The 7,891-nt window shown below is 40.6% G+C and overlaps 1 protein-coding gene across 2 annotated transcripts in view; it reads right to left on the bottom strand.

The window, feature by feature from the left end:
* The window catches only part of LNX1 (ligand of numb-protein X 1), a 101,042-nt gene that overhangs the window by 56,481 nt on the left and 36,670 nt on the right, over positions 1 to 7,891 (bottom strand). The window lies entirely within an intron of this gene.

Raw genomic sequence — 7,891 nt, forward strand, 5'->3', positions numbered from 1 at the left:
TAAAAGGCTGCCATTTTGCGTGAACACCAGGCACTTTTTATGGAGTCAAACACTCAACAAATTATAAAGGAATTATGGGCATGCCTATAAATGCTTTAAAATGATAAACGCCACCCCTGAAGTTCTATGCCTGCAGTAGCCTGAGGTCCACCCTTATTTTAATAGAACCTTCTGTCTTTGGGGTAAGTTTAGTCCTTCCTTTGTCTGGGTGGAGAAGGGAGGGAGGCTTTAGTGTTTTTATCAGCAGGTACCCAGAAGCTAGTTCTTCACAAAGCATTGGTTCCTTTACTCCTTTTATAGTTCCTCTGTCTCTCTCTCTCTCTCTCTGTCTCTCTCTGTCTGTCCCTCTCTGTCTCTCTCTCTTTCTCTGTCTCTGTCTCTCTCTCTCTCTCACATACACACACACACACACACATACACACATGCAAGCACACACACACAAAGAGTGAGTAGTTACAAAAGATTGGGATACGGTCACTGTTTAGGTTCCTTAGCATTCTCTCACCTTCTCCATTTACTCTAGCCCAACTTTACATCAAGTTCTTTGGTCTGCTGTAATGCCTGAGTCCCACGCAGGTGGGAAGCCCAGGGGACGTTATTTTGAGTTATTCCCATCTGACAGGAGTCTAGCCAAACCACAACTCCTCACACAGCCAAGGAAGAGACAATCTTTGTTATGGAAAACAAAAAGTGGTTTCAAATGAAAAGCACTCCCTCTTCCTCATAAATACGCAATCTGGTCCATCCAGTTCTTTCTTTTTCAGGTGATGGTGTGGGGAAGTCAGTGACCAGGCTGACTTCCTAAGGCTGGGTGGAGCTTATCAATAATCTCTCCTCTAATTATTCTCATTCAGAATGTGAAACATTAGGGCCACAGAAAGTATGTAAAGAAATTTGCATAGCAATTGGTTTCGGTCAGCCATTGATTAAATATAAATGTCTCAAAAACCAATCACAAAAACTGCACCAAAAACCCACCCGCAAGCCTGGGCACCCAGAACACACAGGGCCTACAGGGTAAGTGTCTGGGTTCCATCTGTACCCTTTTCCACTGGCCTGGCCACAAAACACTGTTCAGTGGGACCTTGTCTTCAAGCCCAAGGGCCAGGATCAGCAACAACAGAAAAACACCTCTGGCAGTGCTGTTTTTGCTACCCAGACCAATTTTCCTTATGGTTCTCCTGCACTGGGGACGCCTCCTAACTCTGGTGGGGATGCGGGGAGGAGGCACACACATAACTGGAGGTGGGGCTTGAGACAAGAACCCCTAGGCTGGTCTTTGGAATGGGTTAGGGTTCCTCTCTGGAACACCACTAAATTGCAGTTCAGGTCCAATTAATCTGCATGAATCTTACATTTAAGATAAATCAGAATCAATCTGCTTGCTCTGCTGGATGTCTTAAGCCTAGTATCATGGCATGTGTTTGGTTAGAAGCTCCTCCCCACACAGCCCAAGTCTCTTTTGATTTATCTGTGATTCAAAGGCTGTGATTGAAAGAGCCTTCAGACTCGCAGGTGTGCAGCTCTCTGGGGACACCACACAAAAATTCAAAGTGCAACAGCCATTAGTGTCCTGTCTCATGTTCGTGGCCAGGAAAGGCTGAACATGAGCGCATTGGAACAAGGGCCTTTCAGGGGTAGGGAGAAAAGAGAAAGTAACCGGAGACCCTCAATAGGGAGGGACATGTTCTGCAACTTCTGGAAGTAATCAGAGGGAGCAAGCCAAAGAGTGGATTAACAGTCACACATAGTTTTACCTGGCTAACTCCAGGAGATCCAACTGGTTGAATGGGATCCAGAAAGAGGATTAAATTAACTTAATCCCACTGAAAGATGAGTCAGTTCCAAGGGCTATCTGTTTTGAGGGTTTGAGGGGTTTTTTGTTTGTTCGTTTGTTTTTTGTTTTTGTTTTTGGTTTTGGTTTTCTCTTTAAGGTAGATTTTCTCACTAAAATCAGATCAGCCATGTAATCATCCCACAACTCCAAAGGATCTCTCAGTGCTTTACTGAAACCACACAGGTCAAGGGCTACCTCTGGCATTAACGGGGCCACAATGACCCTTGGCCAAGTGGAGCTACCAGATGCCCAAGGACAGGGTCTGGACTACAGGATTGTCCATTGACTCCTTCCCAGCAATGTTTCCTACCCTTCTGGTTCTCTAGTCATAGAGTCCCAAATTCTGGGGAAATCATTTTACCCTGTATCTGAAAAGAGTATATAGTATTTACATACTGAGTTAGATCCAGGAGGATAAAATGCTCAGATGTTCCCTGGTTCCTCCTTTTCCAATGACTCATTTTTAAGTAGAAGATTTTTAGAACTTTGAAAATATTTTAGAACTTTAAAATTTTTCCCATTGTAACATGAACATATGATTCATACATTCTTTTGTTTATAGAAAATGATTCAGTTGCAACTTGTTTGGTTTAACTTCTGGTTCGATCCCCTTGTAGTGTGTGTACACATAGGTCTCCCAATGCTAGGATTGCTATCACCTAAACTGATGCCAGACATTGCTTACTGCATGGTTTATGATTAAAAGTATGTTTTCAGAAGACCATGCATGACAACAGCTTCTTCTAAGCTGCCAGGCGAGTCTACTACAGCCGGGTTGCTTCTGCTTTGCAACCAGCTGCGATGAGTATTTAATTTCTGCCATCCTTGCATGAGGTATCTGTGACAAAGGTTGACTAAGCCACATGGTTAAGACTGGGAATTCTGTATTTTTGGTTGCTCCAGTTATTTTTGCTCAGGCTACTGGATCAATATCAAATCTAATGTCATTTAAATAAAATAAGATGGCACAGCAACTACACAGTTCTACTAACAGCTCCAAATAACAATGGGGCTTCACTTGAATGTAATCCAACCCCAACTTCAGAGTCAAGTGCCATGACGGCTTGTAAAGCTTGTTAAGAACGAGGGTTATTGCATTATAAACAGAGCTTTCTGTTGGAGTAGTCATGGCACGGAATGATTACAGATTTAAATGTCCTTGCTTATTGGGGTCAAACACTTGTTTTTAGTAAAATGAAGGAGCTGGATTACATTCTAAAAATAAATGCCAGAAATGTGTTCTATGGCTTCAGGATTCTCTAGTGGGTGGGTGGAGGTATCAACCGAGTTAGGATACAGATAACAATTGAGTAAACTTCAGCAAAGTGCTCTCTAAAATTACGTTGACTTGGCAAGGTCGTGTTAAAGCAGTTGGGTTGAATAAAATTATTTGAGGAGAAAAAAAGAGCGAATAATGAGTGCCAAACTATTCTCATAGTGGAAAGTTCTACGTTTGGGGAACATGAGAGACTTGGTGGTTTCTAAGAAGCTGATCAGCATATTCCATTGCTATATTTTTCTGAAAGAAATTTATAGTTCATGATTTTTTTTCATTCCAGTCTCTAACAATTTATATCAAATGGAAAAAGCGGACACCTATTCAGTCATGTGTCAGAAACTCTTAGAATCACTGAACAGTTCTGAATACGAGTTCTGAATACAAGAATAATAAGACATCCACACAATGGACTGTATCAATTAAGCTCAGCAGAGAAAAATGTACGTGTTGAATAGGACTTAACACTAAGCAATAGCTTTAAAATCTGTAAGCTCACCCTGAGTCATAAAAAAATAGGCCAAGAAGCTTGAAAGAACACAGATTTACTAACTTTTTTAAAAAAGGCAAATACTGAAATAAAAATGTTAAAACATGAAATGCTAAACTCCTTAAAAAAATCTTTCTAAGTATAAATAAGTGAATTTGGAGAATTAGAAACTCACGCAGATAAGTTTGGACAATAAAATAAGTAAAGGGATATTTGGCAAACGCAAACACACATAAATCAGCTTCTCCAGATGACACACGTCCTCAGGGAATAAAAGATTTTGACTAATATGCTTACTAAACACTGGTGCAGTAAAGATGAATAATTAGCCCTGAAAAATTACCTTGCACACAGGGAGATGTCAGAAGATTGGAAAGAGACCAACAACATGTGATAGTGATGTAGAAAGAAAGCAGAAGGAAAGGGCAGTAAAAAAATTAGTGTAGGATATATGCAATTGTTGGTTTAACAAATTTTGGAATATTAAGGAAGCAAAATCTAAAAGGGTTTGGAATACCAGGGATAAATAGAGAACAGATAAATAAAGACTTTAATACTGTTCCTGTCATTGTTAAGAATGTAAAGGAATGGAGAGGGGGGCATTGAGTTGAATGTGCAGTGTCTTGGGAAAGATTTTATTTTCACTATTAGCTCAAAGATTCAAAAGTGGGGCTGGCTGAAAATGGGCAGAAATCACAAGCAAATGTGGTATTAAGCCCAGTTGTGGGGAGGTGTTTCAGAGGGTGTTTTAACAATCCGCCATCACATCGACCTGACTCAATACCCTGATGAGTGACCTGCGACAGGGTGTCATGAAATTTATGGATGACAATCAGGTGAGATGTGCCACAGAAGATGCAAGACAGTAGGAAAGGAAAAAAGGAAACTATGTTAGACACATTTGCAACTAGAGTCAACTGAAAACACAGATACGAACATGCTAGAGAAACTCAGAAAGCCACACAATTTAGGGATGAGAAAATGATACATGAGTTCATGATGAGCAAGAATAGGAGTGGTGTGGAGAGGGAGGACATTTGAGATTCCATCAAAACTAAATTCAGAGCATGTGACTCAGTGTGATGTTTATTCAGGTAAAAATCCCTCACCCACCTTCCTTCAGGAATAATCCAGCAAAGTACAAGCTGAAGTAGCAGGATCTCAGGTCCACCCAGCCTGCCCAGGTGCCAGCTCCTTTATCATGGGCCTGATTGCTCACAGGAATTCTGTGCTGTAGGAATCGTAATTCACATTTTACAGAAGAGACGACTAAGGCCTAGAGAGGTCAAGGCCATATAATGAAGCACGGAGCTAGAAAGTGTCAGGTCTAGGGTTTGCAGATAGGACAGCCTGACGCTGAAATCCCAATCTCAGAAACCCTTGTGACTTCTTCTGTCATTTCCTTCTGGTTTCTGTTCAAATGCCACTTTCTCAGAAGCCTTCTTATAAAAATAAACCAAGATAAGGAGATGCTTTTTTATTTCATACCACTTACTTCTGTTTGCTTGTTTACTGCGCTCTCATTGGAATATAGTTTATTGCAGAGTCATCAGAGCCTAGAACATGCTTGATATTTTGTAGATACTCAATAAATATTTGTTATTAAATTATAAGCTTCCCAGAAATGAATGCTTTATTTTTACTGCCCAAATGTAAATGTAATTCATCTACTTGTGGGTTGCCTAGTTTGGAAAATCACACTTATAAAACAAAACACTGAACAGAGGATAAGAACTTCTAAGAAGTGAGAAAAATCATGCTGGATTTTTTTTCAGGATATTAATTTACTTCTACCAGAAAAAGCAGTCAATCTGCTTCTGTAAAGTACTATTTTCATGAATAAAAATCCCCTTTACTAAATGTGAAAAAAATAAAGACTCTGAAGGAGGACAAAGTCACTGGATAACTCGGGTGCACACGCCTCTATCCAACCCGGTCAACCTCTCCAAGAAAGTGGGAGGAGATGTATGTATGTGCACAGAAACCAACCAAAAAGGAAGTAAATTCAACTCTCTGCTGCTTTCTTTATAATACTAAACAACAGAATGGGAAGTTAAAAAAAATAAATGAAATTGACCACATTTCCCCCACAACAACCTAAATTGTGTGGTTATTTTGTAATTGAAGAAACAATGTCTAAGTTATAGTGAACACTTTTTTTCTTAGTGTCTTTCACCCTCCCCTGTCTTATATTTGAGCCCTAGACACCGATTCCTGTCTAGTTGCCAACTGGACTTAAATTCTCTGAAGCAGGCCATAAGTGTCTGGGGGCTTTTTGTAGAGAATCAGCACCTCACAGATATTTAATCATTCTTTTGTGATGTTCAAAGGAATTATAATTCCCTGATGTGGTTGGGCTGCTGTCCTAAGTAGACCCCAAGGAGTTCAAGAGGTGGGTACTCAGAGAAAAGCCTCCAGTGGTCAGACACCACCCAATACCACATGCATACATTTTTCAGCGAAAAAATGTGCAGGGAGTGAAGAAAGGAAGTTGGCCTGTAGAGTAGTAAAGACAAAACATAAAAATAGCTAACATCAGTCAATCACACCCATGTGCCAGGCATGGTACTGGGGCTACACAGGCACAATCTCATTTAGCCCTCACTAACTCTATAAGGCTGAGCGCAGGGAAGTGAAGGCAGCGGCCTAAAGACATACACCCAGTGAGTGACAAAGTCAGGGTCTGTTTGGCTCTGGCATCCATGTTCATCATCATAATGCTACGTGATCTGCACATCCCTGATGACACCTCAGACCTACTTTTGATGGTGCCCAGGTGTTTTTCTATAAAAACTGCAGCGACTCCTTGGTGGGAAGGTTTTTGCAGATGCATTTACAACAAAATCCTTTTGATCCTCTTTGATCTATCATCAATTAGTTCATGAGGCCAAAAAGATTTTTGGCTGACCACTTTAAAGACATCTTTGGGACCACTTGTAGTCTGCTCTCTTATGCCTATTTCAGTGGAAAAGATAATTGTACGTGCTAGAAAACTCTGTCTTCAGCATAATTTTAACTGGCCAGAGAAACTACCCAAATATTTTACCCAGAAACTTTTCATCTATAAAGCTATTTACATTTCTGGTTTAGAATCCTTCTCCATCTACCAACCTGGCCCTAGTGCATTCTTAAAGCCTGGAGTAACCTGCCACCCTAGCAATGCCATCCCCATGGTAACAATGGGAGATGCAGTAGAAAAAACCCTGATGCTAGAATCAGGATGCTTGTGCTTCAGGTTGGCTGGATCATCCAGGGGAGCTTCCTTAACCTCAATGAATCTTTGTTTTTTCATCAAGATGGAGATTCTCTGAAATCACTGTGAGGTTCAAATGAGGCCATTTATCATCACCACAGCTCTTTACAACGCACTTAACAATATTCCAGCCATCTCCTAAGTGCTTCATGTGTGTATTTAATTCTTACTCATGAAGTAGGAGCTATCATTAAGAGCTTTAAAGATGAGAAACTTGAAGCCCAGCTGAAATTAAGTAATTCATCTATCTAATGTTACACAGCTTGTAAATGATGCACCAGAATTTGAACTCAGATATGAATGACTTTTCAGAGGCCACATTTTAATCACTACAAGCTGAAGCTTGGAACTGCCCTGCCTCTCTGCTGTCATCCTTTATATATGAAGCCCTTGGAATTATGCAAATCCTTGGAATGACATACTCGAATGTAAAGCTTTATTAGTGTCAAATGGCTCCAGGTTGCATTTATACAAAAGTAGTCAAGGAAGTCCCATGATTACATTCTCTGGCATGCCCAGATGGTCAGATACTCTCAGAGAATATCAGTTCCTAATAGGTGATGTGTAGTCACATGCATCATTGTATCACGTCTATGCCACTGCCTAGCCCAAAGCCATTAATTTAAAAATTTAACAACTAGCTCCAGTTTTATTGTTTCCTGAGGACACGTTAAAATAATGAATGCATTATCATTGTTCCTCAAAAAAGAAAAAAGTCATGACTCGTTCATAGAGCTTGTTACTAGAAGGCTGAGTCATTTGGGTAAATTACTATGCCTCAGTTTCTTCTTCTATAAAATGGGAAGCCTAGGCTAGATCCTCTCCATGGCTGCCTTCAGCTCTAAAAACTATGATTCTGCGCCAAACTCCACTAGCCAAATAACATGCTTCAGATGGGGAAGAGGGACAATGGTAGGAAAGAGAAAGAAAGTAGGAGCTGCAATGTCAAGGTAACAAGAAACTAAGTGGCTGAGGAACAACTCTGGGGAGGAAGGGTTGGAGACCGAGAGCCAAGAAAAAAGGGGGGCGTGATAG

Source organism: Pteropus medius, unplaced genomic scaffold (genome assembly GCF_902729225.1).
Source record: "Pteropus medius unplaced genomic scaffold, Ma_sr-lr_union100, whole genome shotgun sequence".
NCBI classification, from domain to species: Eukaryota; Metazoa; Chordata; class Mammalia; order Chiroptera; family Pteropodidae; genus Pteropus; species Pteropus medius.